Source organism: Phocoena phocoena, chromosome 20, assembly GCF_963924675.1.
Source record: "Phocoena phocoena chromosome 20, mPhoPho1.1, whole genome shotgun sequence".
In the NCBI taxonomy this organism is placed as follows: domain Eukaryota; kingdom Metazoa; phylum Chordata; class Mammalia; order Artiodactyla; family Phocoenidae; genus Phocoena; species Phocoena phocoena.
Genome location: NC_089238.1, coordinates 4889426 through 4917292, shown reverse-complemented (window position 1 = coordinate 4917292; position 27867 = coordinate 4889426). Strand labels below are relative to the sequence as shown.

Here is a 27867-nt window from a genome sequence, read left to right as displayed (position 1 = left end):
ATCTCAACTCTCACTACATATCAGGTAATAAGTACAAAGGGGGAATCATATTAACGTGATGTTATGTGGGAAGGTCTTCACTCAAAATTGACACTTTGGGCTTCCCTGGTGGCACAGTGGTTAAGAATCCGCCTGCCAATGCAGGAGACACAGGTTCGATCCCTGGCCTGGGAAGATCCTACATGCTGCAGAGCAACTAAGCCCGTGCGCCACAACTACTGAGCCTGTGCTCTAGAGCCCGTGAGCCACAACTACTGAGCCCGCATGCCACAGCTACTAAAGCCTGTGTACCTAGAGCCCATGCTCTGCAACAAGAGAAGCCACCGCAGTGAGAAGCCTGCTCACCACAACGAACAGTAGCCCCCGCTCGCTGCAACAAGAGAAGAGCCTGCTTGTGGCAGTGAAGACCCAATGCAGCCATAAATAAATAAATATTTTAAAAATCCTTAAAAAACAAAACAAAACAAAATTGACACTTAAAATTCATGGGAGATTCATAGTGGAGAGAAGCTGTGCACATGTCATGAGTGTGGCAAAGCCTCACCATCACATAATCTATACTGGACAGAAACTCTAGAAATGTATTGAATTTCTCAAAGTCTTCAGTCAAAATTCATACCTTAAGGTGCACCGAAGTTTCATATTGGAAAGCTGCCTGACAAATGTGATGAGTGTGAAAAACCCGTCAGTGTACTTAGAAGCTTATCTTACTGTCAGGTAAGCCTCACTGATGACGAACTTTAAGCAGGGGTTTTAGCAGCTGTCCACATCTTAGGCTTCACTGTTCACATCTTAGCCTTCATCGGGTAGGTGTGTTTAGTATGACCAGTCCTTAGGCAAGGAAGTCATTCACCAAAGAATTCATTCTGGAGATTACCTCACAAATGCCATGAATGGGCAAAACCTTTACTCAGGGCTCACATCCCGCCAATCATCAGATAATCCATAGTGGACGGAACATTACAGATGTACCGAATGTGGCAAAGTTGCAAGTTAGTGCTCACTTGTCACTAGATATTGGAATATTTATCCTGGAGAGAAACCACTCAGATAATTATGTGTGTGGTAAGGATTTTACGCAAAAATCACAAGATGGGAAGGTACTGGAACTATCCCTTACTAATGCAACTAGTGTGGCAAAACCTTTACCTTGAGTTCCAGTATTTGGCAACAGTGCAGAGTCCCCTGAAGAGAAACACTACAAATGTATGAACAGAGGCTTTATCCTGGCTGCACAATTCACCAGACTTCTCAGCATGTATCTTTGAGAGGAACCACACGAACTAATATGTGTGCTAAGGCTTGTACCTAAAGATGGAGTTTCTGAAACATAGAGGATTTAGTTTGGAGAGCAACGTTTCAAATGTAATGAATGTTGTAAAAGTTTTCATCAGGTATCTACACCTTCAGTGTAATGATAAAATTCATACAGGTCGGAAACTATAGAGATTTACTGAACATGGAAAGAATTTGATGAAACGATGCGTCCTGAGGTTTCACCACAGATCTCATATGAGGGATAATCCTTACAAATGTAATGAGTTAGGTAAATTTTTTGCGCCATTCTTAAATCAGCCTGCATATCAGAGAATCTATACTAGGAATAAGTGTTTCTCCAGGATTAATGTGAGATTGTTATGTACCTTAGAATCATTACAAGCCACAGTATGTTAAAAATTATGAAATGGTATGTATGTGACAGGAAGAATAACGTGCGAATGGCCAATTATCTTCGCTGTAAATATTCTATTAATTGAATTTTATTGAAAAAGCCACATTACAATTTATGCCTTTCAACCTGAAGTTTGAAGTCTGTTGATCTTATGCCTTCATCACAGGCCTTTGATGACTGTCTCTGGGAAGGAATCAGTAACATAAGGGGGCCAACTTCATTAGGTGTGGTTCATTCACATCCGTGCTCCCTGGAAAAACGACGCTGAATTACCACATTCAGTAGTTGTGAATTAGCAACAGGGAGGAGCAGAGAATAATCTAAAACTGCCTTGACTGATCACGCTTGCTATGCTCAGGGTCCGTGGACAGGCCACTGTGCGTTATAGGGCAGAATGCTCTACCCGATGACCGTGAACAGAGCAGAGCAGTAAGGACATTAGGGACTGGACTTGCCGAGAGAGGAGAGTGACAGGTTCCTAGGGGCTGATTATGTGGTAGGAACAATGTGTCAGAAAAGTTGGTCACTTCCTCCACTGCATGTGGATTGCTGATGTTTGCATCTATGTTTAATGAGAAATTAGACTCATTCTTGGGAATTGAAGGGAGAGCAGTTAACATTAGAGGAAAATTTAATTACTGGGTGAGGCTTGTTGGAGGATAAGCTTACGGTTTCAATGTCCAGTTCCTCTCAAAGGAAGGAGCCCTTAGGCTTTTTGATCAGTTTGTCCAGATAGGCTGAATAAGAAGAGGTTTTCCTGAGGTGTCAACAGTCAAACATCAAAAAATGGAGTCAGGGGAATTCCCTGGCAGTCCGCTGGTTAGAACAGTCCGTGGTCGGAGAACTAAGATCCCACAAGCCGCGTGGTGCAGCCAAAACAAAGAAAAGAAAAGAAAAAACGGAGTCAGACTCTTTAATAAAACACTGAGGCAGAGCCCCCTCGCCTACCCACTTGTATCCCTCACAGGTGTCCTCTATTAATAAGTCTACTTCTTGCCTGTCATTTTACCTCTGCTGAATTCCTTCTGCGCTGAGACAAAGAACCTGAGGCTCAGTGAGTCCAGAGACCAGATACTGAAACCCCCACCAGGTGGGAGAAATTAACCGTGTGCTACCCACAAGCATGGACACCCCAGACTGGTGGGAAGGAGAAGGTTGAGGATGTTGACTCCCACTTACCTCACCACCAGCCAGTCAAAAGAATGCCCTCGAGCTTATCACGCCCTCTCTGAACCATTACTATAAAACTCACTACCCACTCCAGGTTGGGAAACACAGTTTTGAGGGCATTAGCCTGCTGTGGCCCCTTTGCCTGGCAGAGCAATAAAGCTGTTCTTCTCTACTTCACCCAAAAAGAAAAGAAAACAAACACTGAATGCTTACTCTTGAAATTCCTGAGTTCTTGACTTGGCAAACGTACTTTCCTTCATGCTAATAATTTCTTACATTTCTTTTTCTGCAGCACACGTACATTCCATTGTTCAATATGGTTCTTGAAAATGCTTGTAAAATCCTATTTGGATAACTTGTCAGAGATATTTTTACCTTAGTTTAATAAAATTAATGTTTGGAAATGTTTATTAGATAATATAACTAAGCAGTTTACTCAAAGAGCAATTTTCTAAATGCTATTAAAATTTGAGTTTCAAATTATGCTGGTACACAATGTGTTACATTGTTTTCTACTGTAATAAAAAATGTTCTGAATTGTTTCCTTAGTGATAATTTTTTCTGTCACATATATTTCTCCTGTTTTACAGCATGGGATATGTAAATCAGTGGGTTGTTCTGGGACTTCTGTGACATGATAATACCCATAAGGCAATGACAGGTACAAAGTGGGTGCATTATAAATATGAAGAAAAACTGTTACTTTAGGGCTTTAGTTCAGTGAAAAAACTGGAATGGCAAAATGGTGACATGAAATCTCTCTTGTGGGACTTGGCTATGGTCAGGTGCTTGAAAGTCAAGTGTGTGTGGAATTGAACAAACATGCAGTGAAGTGAAAGAAATTATAAGGATGAATGAGATAGACTGCAGAATTCCAATTATAGTGTGTGACAGGGAGAGAATCTCCATTCCCAAGTGTCTGGAAGCTGTGCTGCCCTTTCCTATTGATATGTTCACATTCAGAACCAGAAGATCTTGCAGAGAAAATAACATTTGTGCTGCTTTTAATATGTCAACTGACACCCAGTATCCTCCACATAGAATTTGTTCCCAACCAAGAATAATGTATTTTTCTTTGATAAGTGATCTTGATTATTATTATTTATTTATTTATTTATTTATTTATTTATTTAGGCTGTACCATGTGGCTTGCGGGATCTTAGTTCCCCAACCAGGGATTGAACCCGGGCCCCGGCAGCAAAAGTGATGAGTCCTAACCACTGGACTGCCAAGGAATTCCCTGATTTATATTATCTTTAATATGAATTCTTTCTGTCTGTGATTCATTTCTGTTAGTAATATTTTATGATGATTTATTTATTATTTTTTTTTTTTGCGGTACGCGGGCCTCTCACTGTTGTGGCCTCTCCTGTTGCGGAGCACAGGTTCCGGATGTGCAGGCTCAGTGGCCATGGCTCACGGGCCCAGCCGCTCCGCGGCATGTGGGATCTTCCTGGACCCGGGCATGAACCCGTGTCCCCTGCAACGGCAGGCGGACTGTGCCACCACTGCGCCACCAGCGAAGCCCTATGATGAATTTTTGAATCTTCATGTGGGATTTAATTGGTCGTTTTGTTTACTTTCTCTTTTTTTTCTATTAACTTTGTCTAGTTTTTTATCCTAGTAATACTGGCCTTATAAATTGAGTTGACAAGTACTCCCTCCTTTTCTTGTCTTAAAAAATTTTATAGCCTGCTGTATAGCACAGGGAACTCTACTCCATACTCTGATGGCCTATATGGGAAAAGAATCTGAAAAAACAAGACAAAAAAAGTGGATATATGTATAACTGATTCACTTTGCTGTACACCTGAAACAACATTGCAAATCAACTATACTCCAATAAAAGTTTAAAAATTAAAAAAGAAATCGTATGGAATTACTGGTAATTCTTCTTTATAAACTTGATAGAATTGTTGAATGCCATCGTTGTGACTTTGTTAAATTACCTTTTGTAAAGTTGAGCCCCTGAGTGTTGAAAGTTAGGCAACAACTCCGCAAGACTGCAAGAGAAAGTGAAATGGAGACGTTTATTACTAACATTCTGGAGGAGCTACAAGGAAGGTATAGCTGGAGGGAACATGTAAGAAGTCCAGGTAGGGTCTAGGCAGAGAGCATGGGGCCGGACCTGGGGCGTAAACCTTCTTTAGGGTCCATGGATAGGCTGTTTAAATGGAATTGGTGAATTCAAACCAGAAAGAAAAGGAATTACTAAGCTTCAGTGGGGGAAGGGGAGCCAGATTTAAAGAAGAACCAGGGGAAGGCCAGGGGTGATGGGGAAGCGTGGTTGTCACGAGGGCAGTCCAGGGAGTCATATCCCTGTGACCCTGGGCTGTTAACCTAGGATGTGCTGTCAAAGGAAAGGCTAATGTCAGTTCACGGCCCCAGCAGGCCACTAGACTATACCAGATAGATACTGAAACAGCCATATTATGGAGTAGTGTATTTAGGATCTCACAGTCACCATCTCAGCTTGCAGATTTCTTTCTTGGGTAGTGGGGATTTTGAAATTTAAAATTTTCTTTGTAATTCAAGGTAGTTATTCAAGTAATCTGTTTCACATTGGTGATTTAGGTTACTCGTTTCATGGAATCAGTCCATTTCATCTTAGTTTTTAAGTATTATTTTGTAGAGTTTTTGTAATAGTTCATTTCTATCCTTGTCTGCATGTTCTATAGTGATATTCCCTATTTTATCTAATAATCAGTAGTTTTGTTTAGTGTGAACAAAGGAGGGAAAAATCGTTTCTGAGAAAAGCTGCAGTTATCATATATACTAATATTATTTACAATCATTTATCACCTTTCTGTGAGATCATACATGTCTGCCCTTTGGTATCAGTCTTGGCCACTTGACTGAGGCAACCCTTCCTTTCACTTGAGAAGATTGCACTTCCTTGCCCATTTTATGCAAGCTTGGCTTTTTGCATAAAAAAAAAGCCAATTTTGTGTGGGCCAATTTGGTGTGAGTAGAAAGGCATGTTTCAAGTTTAAATGGAAGCTTTCAAATCTTCTGTTTGTTTCGTATAACCCTGTCTTCTCTCTACTGCAAGAAGGGTCTTGGATAGACTGAAATTTTATGCTGAATGACAGAATCAAATTATACAAACAAGCAAGGGGTGAATAATGGTACATATGATATGAGGAAGAAATAAATGTTTGTTGTTGTAAGACATTGAAAATTCAGGAATACTTGTTACATAACAAAACGTGTAAAAAGGTGACTGGTACATTTTCAATGACCTTTTCTTTTTTCTGCCCACCTTAACCTCCCAAAGTCAAGGTTATAGGTGAGAACTCATTGTCTCTCATTCCTTCTCTCATATATTGCCTCTTTCCATTAGAATGTCCGTTTAATTTTGATTCAACTACAGATATATTACCTTCTTTGTCTAACTACACTGGGTTGACTACAGGTTTTCAGTTTTAACACTTCCAACTGCTTTATCATTGAATATTTGTAAAATAACCTTACTAAAATTGCCCAGTTTCATGGTGCTGCCTTCACCTGAGGAAGGGAGCCTCAGAACTACATGAGCTCAGTTAATACTTCAGTCCCACCACAAACAGGAAGTTCACACTGAGGGCTAAAAAGCCAAGCAAAGAAATCAAGTGAGCCCTTAGACTTTTAGTGTATTGGTAAATTGCTGTTCCTTTCCGATGAGTGCTCTTATTAACTCCACATTTAATTTACTATTAAACTACTATGTGATATTAACATACCTGTTATATCTGAGGGATGATCAGAATTGGAGAAGCTACCTTAAGTACTTCCTATAGAGGAATAGAGAATTAAATAAGATTTCCTTGAAACTACAGATTATATTCAATTGAGGGTAGGCACTTAAAATGCTACTTTAATTTTTATTTTATTATTTATTTGTTTAATCATTCACTTAAAAACAATTCTCTTGGCCCCACTGCACAGCTTGTGGGATCCCAGTTCCCCGACCAGGGATCAAACCCGTGCCTCCTGCAGTGAAAGCGCGGAGTCCCAGCCACTGAACCGCCAGGGAACTCCCCCTTAAAATGTTATTTTAAAGTTATGTTTCTTTCTTTGGCCTGGTAGCAGGGCTTGCAGGATCTTAGTTCCCCGACCAGGGGTTGAACCCAGGCCCTCGCCAGTGAAGTCTTGGAATCCTAACCATTGGACTGCCAAGGCATTCCAGAAAGCTATATGTTTCTGGACATGAAATGATTCTTATCATTTTTAATTTTTTCATTGTCCACATACAAAATATTGACTCCCAAACATCAAAATTATATCAAATATATGTACTACAAGTATCCACATTACAATCCGTTCTCAAGCATATATATATTTTTTTTTTTTGACCGCACCGTGCAGCTTGCAGAATCATATTTCCCCAACCAGGGATTGAACCCTGGCCCTCTGCAGTGAAACCTCAGGGCCCGCCAGGGAATTCCCAAGCATATATATATATTTTGTTGTTGTTGTTGACCGAGCCACACTGCATTTAGGATCTTAGTTCGCCGACCAGGGATCCAACCTGCTGCCCTGCAGTGGAAGTGCAGAGTCTTAACCACTGGACCGCCAGGGAAGTCCCATATTTCCTTTTTTTAATAAGATACCTGGGACTTCCCTCTTCCCTGGTGGCTCAGTGGTTAAGAATCTGCCTGCCAAGGCAGGGGACACGGGTTGGAGCCCTGGCCCGGGAAGATCCCACATGCCGCAGAGCAACTAAGCCCATGTGCCACAGCTACTGAATCTGCGCTCTAGAGCCTGCAAGCCACAACTACTGAGCCCATGCACCACAACTAGAGCCTGGCCTGTGCTCTAGAGCCGCGAGCCACAACTACTGAGCCCATGTGCCACAACTGAAGCCTGCACACCTAGAGCCCATGCTCCGCAACAAGAGAAGCCACCGCAATGAGAAGCCCGCACACCGCAACTAAGAGTAGCCCCTGCTTGCAGCAACCAGAGAAAGCCTGGGCGCAGCAACAAAGACCCAATGCAGCCAAAAATAAATTTATTTTTAAAAAATAATAAAGATTCCTGGGACTTCCCTAACGGTCCAGTGGCTAAGACTCCACACTCCCAATGCAGAGGGTCCGGGTTGCATCCTTGGTCAGGGAACTAGATCCCATGTGCATGCCACAACTAAAGATCTAGAACCAACGCAGCCAAATATTTTTTTTAAAGGATACCTTGGACTTCCCAGGTGGTGCAGTGGTTAAGAATCTGCCTGCCAATGCAGAGGACATGGGTTCGAGCCCTGGTCTGAGAAGATCCCACATGCTGCGGAGCAACTAAGCCTATGCACCACAACTGATGAGCCTGCGCTCTAGAGCCCGTGAGCCACAACTACTGGGCCCGCGTGCCTAGAGCCCGTGCTCCACAACAAGAGAAGCCACTGTAATGAGAAGCCCGCGCACCGCAACTAGAGAAAGCCCACGAGCAGCAACAAAGGCCCAATGCAGCCAAAAATAAGATACCTTTCATATTATTTTTAGGTGTATTTTTTACAACAAAAGTGCTACATATATATATGATATTTACACTTTGCTCGTTATGTATGATGGAGACCATTCCAGTCTACTGACGTTACTCACTCTACTAGCTTCTCACGCATAGCCATGTATTCCCCTAATTTCTCACTCCCTTCACATAAAGGCAAGGTCATAGAACCAGTTTTGCCAAATGCGGAGGTACTAAAGGGTTTCAAGCAGGAAAATGTCCTGAAAGGCGGTTTCTATGTGGACCGAAAGCAGAAAAGGCAAGGGCTTCGGTACTGGCCTCAGAGAAATTTGAAACCCAAAGGGAAACGGTCCGCGATCAGTAACAGTGATTTACATGGGGAGGAGGGGCGGAAGTGGGAATTAAAAGACCGCAATGACTCCAAAACCCTGAGGATGGAGTAAAGGGACCGCGAAGCACAGATTTCAACTAGCAAAGAGAAACGCTCTGCGTTGCTACTTCGTTCCAAGAATTCCATTTCCGGGGCCGTAGAGAACTGCGCATGCGCCTCGTGAAGAGGCCGACCGGCCGGGGCGGGGCCTGGACGGACCGCTACGGCAGTGTTTGGGGGTCGGTGAGGGGAACCCTGTCCGGGAAGGGAACGCGGGAGGGCTGGGAAGGGGGAGGGGCCGGAAGGTGTTTCCCTGTACTTGACTGGCTTGTTTCAAATTGCAGCCTGTAAAAATTTTAAGTTAAAGCTTACGATTGTGGTGGCCAGTTATGTCGTAAACTAAGATGTTTCCTATAAAGAAGTTGAACACGGTTTAAATAAAATCTGTTTCTAACAGTAGGTTGCTCTCATGTCCTGCTAGTAAGGCCAAAGTTATTCAGGTTTCTGGAAATGTGAGTCTCCTAGACTGGTGGGCATGGGGCAGTGGTTGGCTCCAGGAACATTTTGTGCAATTAGAATTAATTTTAGCAGTAGGAAATAAGAACTGAACTTGTCTCTGTATTATACACTAAAATGAGAAATACAAAACTCTCCCTGGGTCGAATGGGCTATTTCATACTGACACCCTGCAGAATAGCTTCCCCGTTTCTATTCCCCTTTCACTCCAAAGGCCAAATTTAACAAACTGCTCAGTTCCAGAGACTCAGGGACCAGACGTAGGGTCTGAGACTGGAGGACTAAGGCAAGTGATAATTTAGGTCAGTAACCGTTGCTTCAAAAAGAGCAAAACGTTTCCAAAATTGTCATAAATTGGACTTCCCTGGTGGCGCTAGTGGTTGGGAATCTACCTGCTAATGCAGGGGACACAGGTTCAAGCCCTGGTCCGGGAAGATCCCACATGCCGCGGAGCAACTGAGCCCGTGTGCCACAGCTACTGAGCCTGCGCTCTAGAGCCTATGAGCCACAACTACTGAGCCCACGTGCTACAACTACTGAAGCCCACACGCCTAGAGCCCGTGCTCCACAATGAGAGAAGCCACCGCAATGAGAAGCCTGCGCACCGCAACAAAGAGTAGGGCCCGCTCGCCGCAACTAGAGAAAGCCCACACACAGCAACACAGCCAAATAATAAATAAATAAAATTATTTTTAAAATTGTTATAAATTGTAGGGGTTTTTTTGCTAACGTGTTTTAACTATTTGCCGTTTTAAAACCAAGTCTTTACACAGTGAGTTGTATAAACGTCTTTTTATACAATTACATACATCACTATATGTTTAAGGTGTAAAGCAAAATAGTCTGACTTCCCTGTATTGTGAAATGATTACCACAATATGTTTAATTAGCATCCATCATTTCATATAGATAAAATAAAAGGAGGGCTTCCCTGGTGGCGCAGTGGTTGAGAGTCCGCCTGCCGATGCAGGGGACACGGGTTCGTGCCCCAGTCCGGGAGGATCCCACATGCCGCGGAGCGGCTAGGCCCGTGAGCCATGGCCGCTGAGCCTGCGCGTCCGGAGCCTGTGTTCCGCAACGGGAGAGGCCACAACAGTGAGAGGCCTGCATACTGCAAAAAATAAATAAATAAATAAAAGGAGGAAGGGCAATAAGAAAAAATTTTTCTCTTTTGATGAGAACTGCCTTATTTTGCAAAACGCTTATCCTGAATTACCTTCAAAGAGCTTTGAGAAAAACTTGTTTACATCATAATATACTTAAGTCAATAATAACTAAATATAATGCAATTTCAAATTCACTATATGTTCATTATGAGAGTAATTAGAAATTTACCTTTGATTTTTAAACTGTAATGTATTTTAGCTGTTTGTGTTCTATTGCTGAAAGTTCTCTTATAAGCCTGTAAAATATATAGTATTCAGATGACATTGGGATTTATTTTCATCTGAGGAATAATTAACTTTGCCATATTTCTAAGGGCATTTAGTGGGGAGGTATATTCTCTTTAATATGTACCCTAAAGAAAGTAAAACTAGATTATCAACTATGCAATAACTTCATTTCTACCTCAATAGTTTTATGGCAATATCTGTCGTTAAACATTTACTACAAAGTATGTTTTCCTACATCCCTACAGGTGGAAGATTTCATCCATAGAGAAATGGCAATCAATTGAAACATGATGTTTACATAGGGATATTAGCATTTAAAATATTTTCAGTCAAAATGAGCAGAATGTCCTGGTGTAGCATACATATGAAGACATAACATTTTTTAAAAGTTTCAGTGACCGGAATAAATTTTGGGATGTTTATTAGAAAGATTAGTCTGTATTATGGAAAATTTCAAACTAGCCATGTTGGCAAAAAAGACGTTTCAGTGTGGACTTCCATGTTTCCAATCAGGGAAATGAGTCAGTGGTGGTACATTTCATTAAACACAGAACAATAGAGGAGAATCTGATTATAAGGCTAAGTCACGAATCCAATTTTTTTTTTTTGCGGTACACGGGCCTCTCACTGTTGTGGCCTCTCCCGTTGCGGAGCACAAGCTCCGGACGCACAGGCTCAGTGGTCATGGCTCACGGGCCCAGCCGCTCCGCGGCTTGTGGGATCTTCCCGGACCGGGGCACGAACCCGTGTCCCCTGCATCGGCAGGCGGACTCTCAACCACTGCAAGTCCTCTCCCATTTTGAGATGGCCCACCTTCTGTCTGTGTAGTATGTTTCTCTCTAAATAAATCCACTTCTTACCTATCAAAGCAAAATAAAACAAAAAAACTTACAGACAGTAACTTAAAGGAAGCACATGAGCTGACTGGGAAGCACCTTACAGTGCCCGCCCCCTGCCCCTCCTTCTCCCTCTCCCTGCGGCCGAACTGGGCACTCTCCTCGCCCCGCCCCTCGCCGGAAGCGCTCTGCCCAGGCCCCGCCCCCCGGAAGCCCTGCTTTTAATCGGGCGCTAGTAGTTTCCATAGGACCTGGAAGTGGAGAGTGGAGCGTGAAGGTCTTTCGACAGAGTGAGCTTCTCCTTTCTGCTGAAAAGTTTCGCTGCGGGCCTCTCCTACTACCTCCTCAGGGTCTTGTGAGTGACTACGGACCTAAAATCCCCACACCCGCCCCTGAATTTACCCCAGGTAAATTCAGATCTAGCCGGTCTGAATCTTTTCGGGAATCTTTTCTCTTCGGGTTGTAAATTTCTCTGAGGATGGTCCTTGCCCTGTATTTTCTACCTTCGGTCCACGTAGACACCACCTTTCGCAACACTTCGCTGCTTACAACCTGTTAACTGTCTCGGCCTCCCCTTGTAAAGTCCTTGACCGCGAGGTGGATTCGCCCTCCACCCCACCCCTAGCCTCGCCCTCTCGGCCCCTGGAGGGCAACGCCGGCCGCCCCGCTCCCGGACAGGCCGCGTCCTCTCCCCGGTCCTGGGGTTCTGCAGAGCCCGCCCCTCTCCTGAGACCCCCTCCCTCCCTCCCAGCGCCTCTGTCCTCGCGTCTCCTCAGGCCGGTCCTTCTGCTCCACAGGCTTCTTTCCTGGTCAGCCCTTCTCCTCATCCCGCGTAGGGGGACGTGACCTGCGCCAGCCTTGTGGACAGCCATGGTTCTTCCGTCCCAAGTTCAACTCAGGTGGAAAATGGCCTCTTGCGGTAGGCGGGCATCTTATTCACTCGCCGTCTTTCTAAATATGGGGGCGAAGGGGGATCAGGAGAAGCAGAGACAGAGCGACCGAGAGAGGGATAGAAAAACTGAGAAGCAGAAAAGAATGAGGGAGAACCAGTGGGAACTTAGACGGTGGCTGAGGGACTTGCAAAGAGATAGTGAAATGAAATAGATTTAGCCTTGAAACTAGCGGGCGAATAAAATAGAGAAGTAAATTTAAAAAGCCGGATCTCCGGGTGAGCAGCATGGCGAGAGGCCTGGTAGGAGCGAGGGCAGCAGTGGTGAGGCCCTGCACACAGTGAGTCCGGGAGAGGATAAAAGGTGGAACGAAGGCTTTCAGAGCAACAGTTGCTGGGAGAGAAAGAGGACAAAGGGGGACACGAAGAGCAGAGGAAGACAGAGCAGGAAGGAAGCGTCGCCAACTGAAGTGCCGGCGAGTGGGGAGGAACGGAATGTAAGGGGACCAGAAGAGGTGTAACCCAGAGGGTAGACAGGGAGCGGAGGTGGGGGAGAAAGAGGAACAAGGGAACAGGTTGCAGAGTGGGGCAGGCCAGGTGTGAGGGAGGAAATAGAGAAGAGTGCAGGAACAGCAGGAGAGCGGAGGAGAGACGTAGACGGAGAAAACTAGGGAGACAGATAAACGGAATGAAATGGAAACACATAGTAGTGCAGGTAGGTGGTGGGAGCTGGATGCAGTTGGATGGTGAGTTGTTTGGATATGGATGATTAAGTCGTGATATATGATTTGTGGTTTTAGAATATAGTACATTTAAAATTTGTTTAAATTATACAAATGAGGATGAGAATTGCAAACCTGCTGACTACAGGCTTATGCATTTTGTAATTATTTATATGAGAAGATAACTTCCATTTGCAATCCCTGTTCAGCCAGGGGGACAGTGACTTGATTCACTTAGTTGTGGGTCACGCCCTTCCCTTTTCCTGGCATGGAGTAGAGGTCAGGGGAGAGGACACCTGGGGCAAGAAATGACTGACTCTGTCACTACATGGTGCCTTTTTAGAGGAACATTTATTTAAAGTATTTTTTGTGTGTGTAATGCATTTAGTTTTTCTTTCTCTATTCTGTATCATTTGTTTTGTAAGTTGGAATAAATCTTAGTTCATTCAATTTCTCCTTTCCTATAAATAAGTATTTCTTTCTGGAATAATTTTTGGTCTTCTACAATCAACTCATATCATTCTTTTCTAACATTATAGTGTCGATTTTTCAAAACTTTAACACCAGGGGCTTCCCTGGTGGCGCAGTGGTTGAGAGTCTGCCTGCCGATGCAGGGGACACGGGTTCGTGCCCCGGTCCGGGAAGATCCCACATGCCGCAGAGCGGCTGGGCCCGTGAGCCATGGCCGCTGAGCCTGTGCGTCCGGAGCGCTCCGGAACAGGAGAGGCCACAACAGTTGAGAGGCCCGTGTACCGCAAAAAAAAAAACATAGAACAGGCAAACAGTGTATGACACCTTCCTCTGGCTAGTTATCCAAAGGAAACAAAATCATTATAGTGAGGGAAATATTTGCCCTCCATTGACCATTACTGCATTATTCACAGCAGGCAAGATGTTGAAAGAACCAAATGTTTGTTGACAAGTGAATGGATGTAGAAAATTTATGTCATCCATAAATTATGACATTATTATGACAGAAAAAGACAGACATTTTTTGTGGAAAGTAGAAATATCAGACTTATAGAGCCGTAGAGTATAAAGGTTCTTACGAGGGTTTGGGTAGTGTGGTAACTGGGGAGATGTTGGTCGAAGGATACAACATTCAGTTGTAAATGTGTACAACATATACATCTCATGTACAGCATGCTGACTATGGTGAATCCACTGTGTTATTATGTACTTGGAATTTCCAGAGAGTAATACTTAAGTGTTCTCAGCACACAGATACAGAGATTACTGTGAGTTGATGGAATTGAAAGTTACTTTATTGTGATTATTATTGCATAGTGTTTGCATGTGTAAAATAACGACATCCGATGACTCACGTACACCATTCTTACTCATCAATTACACCTCAGTAAAGCTAGAAAAAAAAAAGAAAGTGGGGGCTGTGCTGGACTAGGCTCCTGCGGGTGTTGCTCAACACAGGCTTCCCATTAGATCACTGAGGCATTTTTCATATACATGTTTTGTACCCTTTGACCAGAGATTTCACTTAATATTGTCGGTGTGGGGTCCAACCTCAATAATATTTGAGGTGCCCCAGGTGATTCCAATCCGGATGCATCATTGAACATCAGGACTCTGAGTCCCCCCATTCCTGAGGGCTGAGATCTGGGCTGAGGGTGAGGGCTCTGCTCTGCGTGGGGATGGAGCAGGGCTGGTCTGTGACCTGCAGGGGATCGTCGGGTCCAGCTGAGGTGCCCGCTGCTGCTGGGTACGTGAGGGCCTCACCAGGAGGGGAGCCTGATCTGAAGAAAGGGTGGGGAAACTCCTGTGTAGGTCTCTGTGTGGGAGTTTACTGTCCTGAGTGCCCCCTGGGACAGTGGGCAACAGAGGACCGTCTGTTCCACATGCTGAGGGCTTCCCTGTGTGTGTGGTGGTGACTCAGGAAGGAGGTGTGTTGATTCCAAGCATTAAAGGGCATGTTTCCAACTTTCAGGGTCAACATCTAAAGAGTATCGCTACCTGGGTAAGAAGCCCGGAAGAGGAGGAAGAGGAAAGAAAAGGAGTCAGAAATGGCTCTTTCTCAGGTAGTCGTATTCTCAGCTGATTCTTCTGTCTGTCCTTCCTGAGATGCCCTTCTTTGGACTCACTAATCTCTGACTCTGAAGTGTCCTGCCTGCCACCTGTACATTCACTGTCACCCGGGTCCTTCCCTCAGGGCCTGTCATCTCCACTTAGATCCTGTCTCCCCATGACTCAGTGACCTGGAACTTGTGAGGAGTCCCCACTGGGCAGGGCTTCACACCCATGGATTAGAGACGTGGTGTCAGTGCTATTGGACAGCCGGGATTTTTTAGGGCCCCATCTGGATGCACTGTCCACTCTCTGTAAACAAGTATAAAGATGCTGCACATGGAAGTCAGATACTAATATGCACAATACCTGGTAAAATCTGGAAATCATACCAATTATGGGCAATTTGTTCAGACTTTTTTAAGGCAATTAAGCTAAACGAGTGAATCACTGAACTTCAGCTCTTAATGATTGTGAATGGAATGGAAAGTTCAGAAACAGACATCAGTGATAGAGGGTGTTTTAGTCCATTCGCAAATTTAGTCTTGAAATCAACCTAAATCTCTGACAGTTGGAAATTCTTCATATCACTTTCATTACCTCCATTCCTCAGAGGTTGTCTTTCTTTTTTTTTTAAAAATAAATTTATTTATTTATTTATTTTTGGCTGCATTGGGTCTTTGTTGCTGTGCGTGGGCTTTTGTCTAGTTGGTGCGAGCGGGGGCTCCTCTTCGTTGCAGTGCGTGGGCTTCTCATGGCGGTGGCTTCACTTGTTACAGAGCACGGGCTCTCGGTGTGCAGGCTTCAGTAGTTGTGGCTCGCAGGCTCTAGAGCGCAGGCTGAGTAGTTGTGGCGCACGCGTAACTACTTATTTGCTCCGCGGCACGTGGGATCTTCCTGGACCAGGGCTTCAACCCGTGTGCCCTGCTTTGGCAGGTGGATTATTAAGCACTGTGCCACCAGGGAAGTCCCTCAGAGGTTGTCTTTTTACTCTGGGTTGTATCCTATGACACAGAAGTTTTTACCTTTGCTGTAGGTAGATTTACAGCTTCATCTTTTTGCTAATAGATCTAGTTTCTCTGCACCATTTGTTATTGAGACTGCAGTTCCCCTTCGTAATCTTGGCACCCTTGTCTATACATTTTATATATATTCAAAGGCTTATTTTTGATATTCTCGTCTGTTCCATTGGTTTATGTGTCTGTGTTTCTGCCAGTACAGCATCATCTTGATTACTCTGTAATATGTTTTGACATCCAAATACGACGGCCTCCATCTTCTTTTTCAGAAGTATTTTGGCTCTTTGGGATCCCTTGAGATTCCATATGAATTTTAGTATGATTTTTTCTATTACTGCAAACATTGCCATTGAAATTTTGATAGGGAGTCCATTGCATCTATAGAGCACTTTGGGTAATATGGTCATTTTAAGAGTATTATGTCTTCCAATCCATGAGTACAGGGTATGTTTCTATTTATTTGTATCTCCTTGGACTTCTTTTTGCAGCATTTAGTAGTTTTCAGTATACAAGTCTTGCACCTCCTTCGCTAATGCTTTCCTAAATATTCTGTTCCTTTGAATGCTATGGTAAATTGAATCGTTTTCTAATTTTCTTGGACATTGTTCATTGTGTACAGAAATGCAGCTGAGTTTTGCGTGCTGATGTTTTATGCTCCAGCTTTTGTAAAGTTGTTCTTTGAAATAGTTGTTTTACTGTGGAACCTTTTTAGTTTGTACATCTATAACCTTGTCACCTAAAAGAAAAGATAATTTGACTTCTTTTTCAATTTGCGTAGCTTAGAATTCTCTTTCTTGTCTAATGGCTCTAGCTAGGAGGTTTATTACTTTCTTGAACAGTAGTACAGAGTGTGCATCTTTCCCTTTTTTTGTTGTAAGCATTTATCAGTGTAGAGTTCCATATTAGTACAGCTTTGGTTACCTGTGATAAATTTGGTATGCTGTGTTTTAATTTTTATTCAGATGTTTTTCCCGTTTCCTTATAATTTCCTCTTTGACCCACTGCTTCTCTAAGAATGAGGTGCTTAATTTCCACATTGGGGGGATTTTCCTGTTTTCCATCTGCTCTTTATTTCTAGTATCATTTCATTGTGCTTATTTATTTATTTATTTGGCCACTTCGGCTGGTGGGCTCTTAGTTCTCTGACCAGGGATTGAACCCGGGCCCTTGGTGGTGAAAGCACAGAGCCCTAATGACTGGACGACAGGGAATTCCAAATTTCATTGTGTTTGGAGAAGATATTTTTTTATCACCTCAATCATCTTAAATTTGTTAAGATTGGTTTTGTGGTATAAGGTATGTTCCGTCTTGGAGAATGTTTCACATGTGCTCCTGAAGGATGTGTTTTCTGCTGTTGTTGGGTGGAGTGTTCTGTACATGTCTGTTAGGTACAGTTGTTCTATGGTGTTGCCCAAGTCTTCTGTTTCTTTATTGACCTTCTTTTTGTTTTCATGCATATGTAAAACTGGAGTATTGAAGTCTCTTACTCAACGTTTTGCTCTAGTCTATTTCTTTCTATATTTCTGTTAATGTTTGCTCCATATCGCAGGGAGGTCTAATGTTAGATGTATGTACATATATATATATATGTATATATATATATATATATATTTGTTATATCTTCTTGGTGATTTGTATGTTTTATTATTATATAATACCCTTTGTGTCTTGTGTCAGTTTTTCTCTTTAATTAAATTTGTCTGATATAAGATTGTCACCTCTGCTCTTTTTAGCATGGAATATCTTTTTTTTAAGGTTATTTATTTATTTTGGCTGCGTTGGGTCTTCGTTACTGTGTGTGGGCTTTCTCTAGCTGTGGCGAGCAGGGGCTACTCTTCGTTGCAGTGCTCGGGCTTCTCATTGCGGTGGCTTCTCTTGTTGTGGAGTATGGGCTCTAGGTGCGCGGGCTTCAGTAGTTGCAGCACGCAGGCTCAGTAGTTGCGGCATGCGGGCCCTAGAGCACAGGCTCAGTAGTTGTGGTGCACGGGCTTAGTTGCTCTGCAGCATGTGGGATCTTCCCGGACCAGGGATCAAACCCATGACCCCTGCATTGGCAGGCGATTATTAACCACTGAGCCACCGGAAGTCCTGGAATATCTTTCTCATTCATTCACTTTTCGCCTTTTGATGTTCTTAGGTTTGTAAATGTTCACCGTTTTTACTCTTTGACCTACTGTCTCTCTGTTTCTCACTCTGGGTCTCTGTTTTTCCTCCTGTTACTTCCTCTAGTGGTCCTTGCTCAGGCACACTGTACGGTGGTGAAAGGCAGGAGTCCTGGCCAGCCCCCTTTACTGTAACTTTTGAGGGTATGCATTGGGTGTTTCCTTCTGATCATGATGTTTGTTGAAATCTTCTTGCTTAATAATGATATGTTTTTTCAATATTGTTTTTTGTGAAGATTTTTAATTCTACACATAATTGTAAACTTTAATATTGTGATAATTTTTTTCTTAATCTATTTAATTAGTATATAACAGTAATAACTTTTCTAATTTTGAATCAGTGTTTTATGGGTGGAGTACACAAACTGTTTTGCATTTGTTAATACCTACTTGTGTACATTTTAGTGGATAAAATTTTATTTATATTTTTGACTCTAGGTATTTTATAGAGATTGGAATTTAAGTGTCCTACACTGTTCACATTAGTACTATTTAGTGACGTTGATACTTTTTCATGGTCCCAAAGGTGCTAAAATTCACATGAGTACCATTGATGATGAAAAAATATGTTCACGAGAACTCCTCTCATTCCAGTTGATTGTGTGTTTACATATGTGTCCATGAGTTCATGGATTTGCAAGTCTATGTTTTGTTTTGGTTTTAATATTTATTTATTTATTTACTTGGTTGTGCCGGGTCTTAGTTCCCACAGGTGGGCTCCTTAGTTGCAGCTCACAGGCTCTTTAGTTGTGGCACATGGGCTCCTTAGATTTGGCATGCGAACTCTTAGTTGCCACATGCATGTGGGATCTAGTTCCCTGACTAGGGATCGAACCCGGGCCCCTTGCATTGGGAGTGTGGAGTCTTAACCACTGCGCCACCAGGGAAGTCCCAAGTCTGTGGTTTTGATAAAAGACAACATGATTTCATAAGTCTGTGTTATACCTAATTGTAGTTCAATCAGTCTGTGTTATACCTAATTGTAGTTCCAATTGTATCTTTTTTTTTAAAATTATTTATTTAATTTATTTATTTTCAGCTGCGTTGGGTCTTCGTTGCTGCGCACGGGCTTTCTCTAGTTGCGGCGAGCAGGGGCTACTCTTCGTTGTGGTGTGCAGGCTTCTCATTGCAGTGGCTTCTCTTGTTGTGGAGCACGGGCCCTAGGTGCGTGGGCTTCAGTAGTTGTGGCACATGGGCTGAGTAGTTGTGGCACCCAGGCTCTAGAGTACAGGCTCAGTACTTGTGGCTCACGGGCTTAGTTGATCCGAGGCGTGTGAGATCTTCCCAGACCAGGGCTCGAACCCATGTCTCCTGCATTGGTAGGTGGATTCTTAACCACTGTGCCACCAGGGAACTCCCCCAATTGTATCTTAAATATATTCTTTGGCCTTGTATTTTTTACACTATCATGTTAATGGTTCAAATAGTAGTAAGATTACTAACATTTTATGTGCATTTGTGTGTGTGTCCACATCTATAATGACATTTTATGCCCTTCCGTGGTGTTCTCCTTGAAGTTAAGTTTTCTCAGGTGACCCTCTATCTGTGTACCTTTAATTCTCTTTCTGTTACTTAAGTTTTTCTTCTTTTTTTTTTTTTTTTTTTTTTTTTGTGGTTCGCGGGCCTCTCACTGTTGTGGCCTCTCCCATTGCGGAGCACAGGCTCCGGACGCACAGGCTTAGCGGCCATGGCTCACGGGCCTAGCCGCTCTGCGGCATGTGGGATCTTCCCGGACCGGAGCACGAACCCACATCCCCTGCATTGGCAGGCGGACTCTCAACCACTGCGCCACCAGGGAAGCCCTAAGTTTTTCTTCTTGATCTTCAAATCAAGAGCCAAACTTCCTTAGTTTATGTGCTTGTGTATTGTTTCTTAGTTTCTTGACCTGAATTGAGTTTCTCAGTGTGTTTCTGACAGTTTTCTCCTCTGTAATGTGGGAACAGATCTTTCTCTAATGAGCTCTGATGATGATTAAAAGCTTACACTTGTAAAACATTTGCAGTAATGCTTAGTATATGTTAAATATGCAAACACCTTTAGTCATTGCTGTTGCTATCCTTATTATAATTTAAGATTTTGACTTTTCTTTAAAGCCACTGTTGGGGACTTCCTTGGTGGTCCAGTGGTTAATGGGCCTTCCGGGCTTCCCTGGTGGCGCAGTGATGGAGAATCTGCCTGCCAATGAAAGAGACGTGGGTTTGAGCCCTGGTCCAGGAGGGTCCCACATGCTGCAGAGCAACTAGGCCCGTGCACCACAACTACTGAGCCTGTGCTCTAGAGCCCACAAGCCACGACTACTGAGCCTGCATGCCACAACTACTGAAGCCCATGCTCCTAGAGCCTGTGCTCCATAATAAGAGAAGCCACCGCAATGAGAAGCCTGTGCACCGCAACGAAGAGTAGCCCCTGCTCACCACAACTAGAGAAAGCCCACGTGCAGCAGTGAAGACCCAATGCAGCCAAAAATTAAATAAATGCATAAATACGTAAATAAATTTATTAAAAAGAAAAAGAATGTGCCTTTCAATGCAGGGCACTCAGGTTCAATCCCTGGTTGGAGAAGTGAGATCCCACGTGCCGCAGGGCAACTAAGGCCATGCGCCGCAACTACTGAGCCCGTGAGTCACAACTACTGAAATCCAAGTGCTCTGGAGCCTGCGCACCACAGCAGATTGCCCGCATGCTGGAACAAAAGATCCTGCACACTGCAGCGAAAACTCCCGCATGCTGCAATGAAGATCCCAAGTGATACAACAAAGACCCAATGCAGCCAAAAAAAAAAAAAGCCACTGTTGACTCTATCATCCTTGAAGATACCATCCATAGCGTAGCTTACCTAGATATTAAATATCACTCAGTGTGTAAAATATAATATGTAACACTTCTGCATAGACAATCCATTGTTGAATTTTATTTGTATGTATTTTATGTATTGACTATAAAAGGAAAAAATCCATTGATTGATGGGGTATATCATAATGTTAAGAAAAAGCCTAAGAAATTAAATTAGAGAATGACAATTTCCTTCAAATAGCTTTACATGGATCTGTCAGAATATTTACTTCAACTGAATTGATCCTTACTCCTCTGTCCTCTTCTCATTTGTGTGAAAATAAGAATCTCCTCAGGGCTCTTTGGTTAAATGTGTTTTCATTTCAGACACAGTTGACCTTCAAGGATGTGGCCATAGAATTCTCTCAGGAGGAATGGGAATGCCTGGACCCTGCTCAGAGGGTCTTGTACAGGGACGTGATGTTGGAGACCTACAGGAACCTGGTCTCCCTAGGTGAGGATAACTTCCCTCTAGAAGTTGGGCTCTGCCCTTGGGTATCTTTCCATTTTCTCTTTTGGGCCTCTTGGGAGGCCGTTTGCTTGACTGATCCAAAATCCCTATTATCTCAGACATTGAAAAGCTTCATGATGTGGCATCAGGAGTTTAATCCTACCTTTCCTTAGATGATCTCCCCACTTCATGATTTATCAGGGGTTGTTTCAGAGCTTATGTATTCATAAAGCTGAATGGTAAACTTTTAATATACCCACGTTCCTATTTTTCTACTCCTGTGCTTTTGAGTTAGGAGTTCTAGGAAGTGAGCTACATTTCTGCATTTTATACTGTTCCGTGTACGTTTAGAAGGAGGGGAAAAGTAGGTGAATTTTTGAAATATTTTTCTAGATTCATTTGTAATCTCCAGTTGAACAAAGAATTAGAGTTCTGGAAAATTCACAGGAAATCACCTTTCTTTCTTCTTGTGTGGAGGGATTTCTGTTTCTCAGCTGAATATTTTACTCACTTTGTAGCAAGAGAAAGAGTGCTGGGCTGTTGAGAGTGATGTGAATGCCTTTGAGCACGTATCAAAGTGTGAACATAGGTCAGATCTCAGAAGGGCCGAGAGGAAGCCTCGTTATTAATAGTGTTTGGTTAACTCTCCCCTCATCGGAGAGTTCTGTGGGAATACAGAAGATGATTTATTATTGTGAACCCTCAGAGGAAATTTTTCTTCTCCCCAACTTACCACGTTGTCCTTCAGCATGTAAAATGTGTTCTTTTACCCTCCAGTGGTACTGTAGCTCTACCAGAGACAAAGGCAAAGTCTTTATCGTGATTTACCACACTCTGCCATCTTGTACCTGTGAACTAGTTGTTACTTGACCTTGAGTAGCATGAGGTGGGATTTTTTTAAAGGAGTCTCCTGCCCCCTCATCTCTCCTTCAGGGCATGATTCCACTGGATGCTTAGTTCTCAGTCCACATGGATAAGAGTTGATGCCTCAGACTAATCCCTGAACCTTTCTTGGTTCCATCGCCATTGGATGTTTTTAGAAGACCCAGACAGAAGATGGGAAAACACTGGCTGCTCTTTGATTCCATCTGGCACCTCACAACCTGCATGGAGCTGTCTCAAGTCCTGTCTACTTCTTTTGTTCTCCTCTTGCCACACAGTTCAGGGATGTGTGTCCTAGCCCTGTTGGTTGGATCTTCTGTTATTGTTACTTAGGAAAACTGAAAGGACAGTGTACAGAGAGATCCTCTTTTAATTTTTTTATTTTGTTTTTATTTTTTATATTAATTTGGTTGTGCCAGGTCTTAGTTGCATCAGGAGGGTTCCTTAGTTGTGGCATGCGAATTTTTAGTTGTGGCGTGCATGTGGGCTCTTGTTCCTTGCATTGGGAACGCAGAGTTTTAACCACTGTGCCACCAGGGAAGTCCTGAGATCCTCTTTTTAATCCCCAGTCCCTCATGGGGGGAATATGTGCATCTTTCAGGCTTTTTGTTTGGCATCTGTGGGTAGAGTGCATGGTTCCATCTGAAGGTCCTATAATATCTGACAAACATATCTTGTATTTTTTTCACTCGTGTACTGCTCTACCTAGTCTACCTTCCTGATTTTGTATTCTAAGTTTGCATGATTTTGCCTCTGAAACTTGCTTTTTTAAAATATTTTTATTTTTATTTTTTTTTTGGTGATACGCGGGCCTCCCACTGCTGTGGCCTCTCCCGTCGTGGATCACAGGATCCGGACGCGCAGGCCCAGTGGCCATGGCCCACGGGCCCAGCTGCCCCACGGCATGCGGGATCCTCCCAGATCGGGGCACGAACCTGCGTCCCCTGCACCAGCAGGTGGACTCCCAACCACTGTGCCACCAGGGAAGCCCTGAAACTTGCTTTTGAAATACATAGTCCTGGACTTCCCTGGTGGCACAAAAATAAATAAATAAATAAATTCATTTTAAAAAAGAAATACATATCTTCCCCTTTGGTAATCATAAGTTTGTTTTCTATGTCTGTGAGTCTCTTTTTATTTTGTAAATAAGTTCATTTGTACCTTTTTTTTTTTTTTTTTTAAAGATTTCACATATAAGCCATATCACATGATATTTGGCTTTCTCTGTCTGGCTTACTTCACTTAGTATGATAATCTCTAGGTCCATCCATGTTGCTTCAAACAGCATTATTTCATTCTTTTTTATGGCTTAGTAATATTCCATGGCATATATATATGACATCTTCTTTATACATTCACCTGTTGATGGACAGTTAGGTTGCTTCCATGTCTTGCCTATTGTAAATAGTGCTGCTATTAACACTGCAGTGTATGTATCTTTTTCAATTAGTGTTTTTGGGTGGGTTTTTTTTAAAAATAAATTTATTTTATTTATTTATTTTGGCTGCATTGGGTCTTTGTTGCTGCCCATGGGCTTTCTCTAGTTGCGGAGAGTGGGGGCTACTCTTTGTTGTGGTGCACGGGATTTTCACTGCAGTTGGCTTCTCTCATTGCAGAGCCTGGGCCCTAGGCACATGGGCTTCAGTAGTTGTGGCATGTGGGCTCAGTAGTTGTGGCTCGCGGGCTCTAGAGTGCAGGCTCAGTAGTTGTGCACAGGCTTAGTTGCTCCTCGGCATGTGGGATCTTCCCGGACCAGGGCTTGAACCTGTGTCCCCTGCGTTGGCAGGTGGATTCCTAGCCACTCACCACCAGGGAAGTCCTTGTTGTTTTGATATTAAGTTGTATGAGCTGTTTGTTTATTTAGGAGATTAACCCTTTTTCAGTTGCATCATTTGCAAATATTTTCTCCCATTCTGTAGGTTGTCTTTTCATCTTGTTTATGCTTCCTTTTCTGTGCAGAGGCTTTTGAGTTTAATTAGATCCAATTTCTTTATTTTTGTTTTACTTTCCATTACTCTAGTAGGTGGATCCAAAAATATACTGCTCCGGTTAATGTTAAAGTGTTCTGCCTATGTTTTCCACTGTTCTGTACTTTTAGAATGTTTTATGCTTCTTCATAGGTACATAGTTTTATAAGAGGTATTTAGAAAAATATTTGGTTGATTAAATTGTTTTGTCAAATTCTTCACTTTCTTTGTGCTAGATTAGTTTTCCAATTCAGAACTGTCATGTGCTTTGGGGTCATGGTGGAAAAATACACTTTATTTGATAGCTAATATCAGTTTGTTTAATGTGAGAGTTTTTGTCATAGGTTGTTTGAAAATAGGGTGCTCAAAATAATGAGAATTACCTCTGATCACTTTTTCTTTAGTAAAGAATTCTATTCTTTTTAAAAAATATTTGTTTATTTTTATTTTTGGCTGCATTGGGTCTTCGTTGCTGTGCATGGGCTTTCTCTAGTTGCAGTGAGCGGGGGCCGCTCTTCATTGTGGTGTGCAGGCTCCTCATTGTGGTGGCTTCTCTTGTTGCGGAGCATGGGCTCTAGGCATGCGGGCTCACTAGTTGCAGGACGTGGGCTCAGTAGTTGTGGCTCTCAGTCTCTAGGGTGCAGGCTCAGTAGTTGTGGCACACAGGCTTATTTGCTCCGTGGCATGTGGGATCTTCCTGGACCAGGGCTCGAACCTGTGTCCCCTGCATTGGCAGGCGGATTCTTACCACGGAGCCACCAGGGAAGCCCCAAGAATCCTGTTTTTTTTGCTTTACTACAGTTTTTAAGATCATTGTAGGTAGTTTCTTAACTCTCTTTGAAATAAGTACTATTTTTAGAGTAGTATCATATATGTAACTTGAAATATTTATTTATGAATTACAATGTGTTGGATACATATGATTCTTTGTATCTCATAGATATTTCTTGTATACATGTGATCAAGAAATTACATCTAAAAGCAAACACTGATAGAGAAGAAGTATTCCAAACCATAATGCTGCGAAGACATGAAAGGAATGAAATCAAACATTTTTACCTCAAGGTTGTCCAGGAAAATATTTATGACCTTGAGTCTCAGCGGAGAGCTGAGGTAAGAAATTACAAAGGCATGACTATAACCCATAACCAAAATCTCACTGGTAAGAGAGATGGACATGGTAGAAGTACTGCAGGAGTTGAGCTTATTGAAAACAGCCTTGCCTTAAGCTTTCTGGATGACATGCATATTTTTAAAAGTGAAGAGAAAATTAATGAGTTTAATCAAGCTGACAAGACTATTAGCAGTAATGCCTTACGTTCACCACTTCAAGGAATTTCTTCTGGTGTCCAAACCAACATTTCTAATATACATGAGAGTGATTTTATGCATCCATCGTTACTGACAAAATACCAGAAAGCACCCAGGGAAAGACCTTACAAATGTAATCTGTGTGGCAAAACCTTTTTTCAGGGATCACACCTCAGTAGACATCAGATCATCCATATCAGAGAGAAATTACATAAATGTGATATATGTGAAAAAGTCTTTAGTCTAAATTCAAACCTTATAGTTCATCAGAGAATTCATACTGGAGAGAAACCTTACAAATGTAATGAATGTGTAAAGGTGTTTAGTCAGAAATCAAACCTTGTAGTTCATGAGAGAATTCACACTGGAGAGAAACCTTACAAATGTAGCGAGTGTGGCAAGGTCTTTAATCAAAAACAAATCCTTGCAACTCATCAGAGAATTCATACTGGAGAGAAACCTTACAAATGCAATGAGTGTGGGAAAACGTTTAGTCAGGGCTCAAAACTCAGGTGTCATCAGATAATCCATACAGCAGAGAAGTTACATAAATGTCATATATGTTGCAAGGCCTTCAGTAGAAATTCAGACCTTGCAGTTCATCAGAGGATTCATTCTGGAGAGAAACTTCACAAATGTAAAATGAGTGTGGCAAGATCTTTAGTCGGAAGTCAAACCTTGCAGTTCATAAGAGAATTCATACTGGAGAGAAACTTTACAACTGTAATGAGTGCAGCAAGGTCTTTCGTCAAAAAGGCACCCTTGCAAAGCATCAGAGAATTCATAATGGAGGGAAACCTTTCAAAAATAATGAGTGTTGAAAAGACCTTACTCACATCTGAACCTTCACTACACATCAGATAATAGATACAGAGGGGAAACCATATTAATGTGATATATATGGGAAGGTCCTCATTCAAAACTGACAGTTTAAATTCATGGGAGATTCATAGTGAGAGGAAACATGCACATTCATGACTGTGGCAAAACCTCGCTTACCATCAGATAAGCCATACTGGACAGTAATCGTAGAAATGTCATAAATGTCTCATAGTTTTTAGTCAAAATTTGTACCTTAAGGTGCACCAAAAAATTCATACTGGAGAGCAACCTTACAGATATAATGAGTATGGCAAATCATTTATTGTACTTTGAAGTCTAACTTAGTATCAGGTAATCCATATTGGTGAGGGACTTTAAGCCAGGGTTTTATCAAGTGTACACATCTTAGCTTCATTGGAAAAGTCATACTGGAGAAATATCAGGTAAATGTATTTACTTTGACCAGGACTTTAGGCAACAAATTCATTCACCAAATAATTCATTCTGGAGATTATTACCTCACAAATGCAATGAATGGGAAAAACCTTTACTCGGGGCTCACATTTCATCAATCATCAGATAATCTGTACGCAACAGGACATTACAGATGTACTGAATATGGCAAAGCTTTTTGCTTGTGCCTTAAACTGAGGGTTCACCAAATACTTCATACTTTAAAATGCAATAGGGACTTCCCTGGTAGGGCAGTGGTTAAGAATACACCTGCCAATGCAGGGGACACAGGTTTGAGCTCTGGTCCGGGAAGATTACACATGCCACGGAGCAACTAAGCCAGTGCGCCACAACTACTGAGCCTGTGCTCTAGAGCCCGCGAGCGACAACTACTGAGCCTGTGAACCACAACTACTGAAGCCCGTGTGCCTAGAGCCTCGTGCTCTGCAACAAGAGAAGTCACCACAATGAGAAGCCCACACACCACAGTGAAGAATAGCCCCCGCTCGCTGCATCTAGAGCAGCTAGAGAAAGCCCGCGCACAGCAATGAAGACCCAATGCAGCAAAAAAAAAAAAAAAAAGTAAAGTAAATAAAATGCAATAAATATGGCAATGTTTCAAATTATTACTTACTTGTCGCTAGATATCAGAATATTTATCCTGGAGAGAAACCACACAGATAAAATAAAATTTAATCACTCTCCTCATCACCCTGGTTGAACCCTGTTTCTTTTACCAACACAGTTTTATCCTGTCTTGGTGCTTTACAATAAACGCTAAGAATGCACCATTAGGCTGTCAGGGTGGAAAGAATCTATAGCAATTTCTTTCGAATATGGAATCAAACAACATATAATTTGGGGATTATATACTCATAATTTGGACTTGATTATTCCCTCCACTGTATTCCAGAATATTCAGATGGCTATAATGCAAGTAG

At 42.5% G+C, this 27867-nt stretch overlaps 1 pseudogene; it reads left to right on the top strand.

Annotated features, from left to right (window-relative positions):
- The first annotated feature begins 8822 nt into the window (after positions 1-8822).
- Positions 8823-26472, top strand: LOC136140952 (zinc finger protein 836-like; annotated as a pseudogene).
- Positions 26473-27867: the final 1395 nt, after the last annotated feature.